The following is a 2611-nucleotide window of genomic DNA, read 5'->3' as shown; positions in this document are numbered from 1 at the left end:
TACTAATTCTAAAATCGATTATTTGATCCAAATTAGCTAGTTACCTACCCGTTTGAAGTCGAGACTCATTAAAGACTTTGTTTAAAGAAGTAAATATAGTAACGGTTAATTCGGAATACATATATCAAAATCTTATAATATAATTTATACGTCTAGATAGAGTATCTTGCTCTTAGACAGCCGATAATAACAGGCCAGGAATATTAGTTTAGTGTGCGTGACAAGGTATGACACTTTATATTAGTGTGCGTGAATTGCTCAAAATAGGAGGTAGTTCTTAACTCAATTTTTTCGACGTTTTCACAGCTGTCACTGTCTATCTATACCATAGTTTCTCAACCTTATTTTGCTCATCGCCCACTTTGAGAATATGTTTTTTTCTAGAGAATTTTCGTGTATTTACGAGAGAACCGAGGACCTCGTGGATTTAACTTAAATATATACCTTGTATACTTACCTCCCGATCTGAATGTCACTCAATGTCGCACTTTTTATGATAATTGTTCTCGTCTGTGCCCTAGTAAAGCCTACGATACCAAATCTTCGCTACTTATTGATCTACTGGAGGTGGGTGGCCTGTCGCAATATAATTATGTTCGCAATTCAAATAATCGTACTCTTGACCTTTTTATGACAGATCTGACAGACGTATCTTTATCTGAGAGTTCCCCATTATGTGTGCCCGACCGACACCACCCAGCCATAGAGATCGATGTGTCTATTGAATCCAATATTAAAAATATACGAAACAAATCTATTATGGTGCCTAACTTTTGTAAATGTGACACAAAAAGTTGTATATTACAACTTAATAATAACACATGGGACAGTATTTTAAGCCATAGTGATGTCAACTTGAGTGTTAAATATTTTTATGAAATACTTAACGACACAATAAAAAGAAACACAAAATATAAGCGAATAGGTCGATTGAACTATCCTATTTGGTTTTCAGAATCTTTGAAAGCCTGTATAGAAGAGAAAAATCGTATCCATAAAAAATATAAAAAAACCAATAATCCGAGGGACTTCGACGAGTTTCGGTTATTACGCTCTAGGTCCAAGGCTCTGATTAAGGCTTGTTATAACTCATTCCTTTTAAGTGTGGAAGAGTCGCTTAATAATTCAACCAAACTATTCTTTTCTTATATTAAAAGTAAAAGACTTGGACCGTCAATCCCCGAGACCATTAAGTTTGGTGACAAAATTGCAACTGGTGGTGAAGCCGCAGCCGAACTCTTCTCCGAGTATTTTTCATCAGTTTTTGAATCAGATAGGCACATGAACGATTCTTTATCAAGTCAGCCTACTATTAATTATCCTCTATTTTCAGTGCACATATCTAAAGAGAATATTTTAAAGAAACTCAATGCATTGGATCCTAACAAAGGAGCTGAGCCAGATGGCATTCCTCCCTACTTTATTAAGCATTGCTCAGAGGCTCTGACAGACCCTCTTTACTTGATTTTTAACAAATCTATACAAACTGGTGTTTTTCTTCATGCTTGGAAAGAAGCACACATCATACCAATACACAAATCGGGTGACCCTAGCGACTGTACTAATTATAGGCCTATAAGCATCTTATCCGGTTTTGCCAAAATATTAGAGTCCTTAGTCTACGACCACCTATACCACCACTTTATCCCGCATATCACTCAGAAGCAACATGGTTTCTTAAAAGGAAGGTCAACCGCCAGTAACTTGATGGAGTATACAGACTTTATTTGTAGAGCTTTCAACGATCATGGTCAAGTTGACTCTATCTATACTGACTTCCAAAAGGCTTTTGATAGAGTAAATCATAGAATATTGGCCTGTAAATTGGAGACTATGGGTCTGCATGGTTGCCTCTTACGTTGGATAAAATCTTATATATCCAATCGTAGTCAATTAGTAGCTCTAAAGGGATTCTACTCACGACGAGTCTCTATAATATCCGGCGTTCCTCAGGGATCCCATCTCGGCCCATTGATGTTTATCATATATATTAATGATCTGATCCCTAGGCTAAGAAATGTTTCCCTACTTTATGCGGATGACCTTAAAATTTTTGTCGAATTAAAACTGTTAGTGACTGTATTGATCTACAATTGGATCTTGATACTCTACTCGATTGGTGTAGTGCTAATAGTATGAGTTTGAGTATAAAAAAATGCTCCATTATATCTTTCACTCGTATTAAAAACCCAATTTCGTTTGACTATAAAATTGATAATATACCACTTGAGCGGAAGTTTGTTTTACGGGATCTAGGTATTGCTTTAGACTCGAAACTAACTTTTAAATATCACTATGTAGAAATAGCCAAGAAATGTAATAAGCTATCTGGCTTCATATGCAGAGCTACTAAAGATTTCATGTCACCAAATAGTTTACTGTTACTCTAGTCGCTAATCCTGAGCCAAATCGAGTACGTCTCCATTGTCTGGTCACCTCAATATAATACATATACTGATTTGCTTGAGTCTATTCAAAGACGTCTTCTTCGCGTATTGACGATTAGGATTGGTCTAAAAAGGGGGCTGACTACATATGAGGAAAGGCTATCTCACTTCAAGTTACTGAGCCTCGAGAGTCGTCGCAAATTGCATGGCCTAACGACTTTATA

Source organism: Leptidea sinapis, chromosome 13, assembly GCF_905404315.1.
Source record: "Leptidea sinapis chromosome 13, ilLepSina1.1, whole genome shotgun sequence".
Lineage (NCBI taxonomy): Eukaryota > Metazoa > Arthropoda > Insecta > Lepidoptera > Pieridae > Leptidea > Leptidea sinapis.
Note: the sequence above shows the minus strand (reverse complement) of the source record.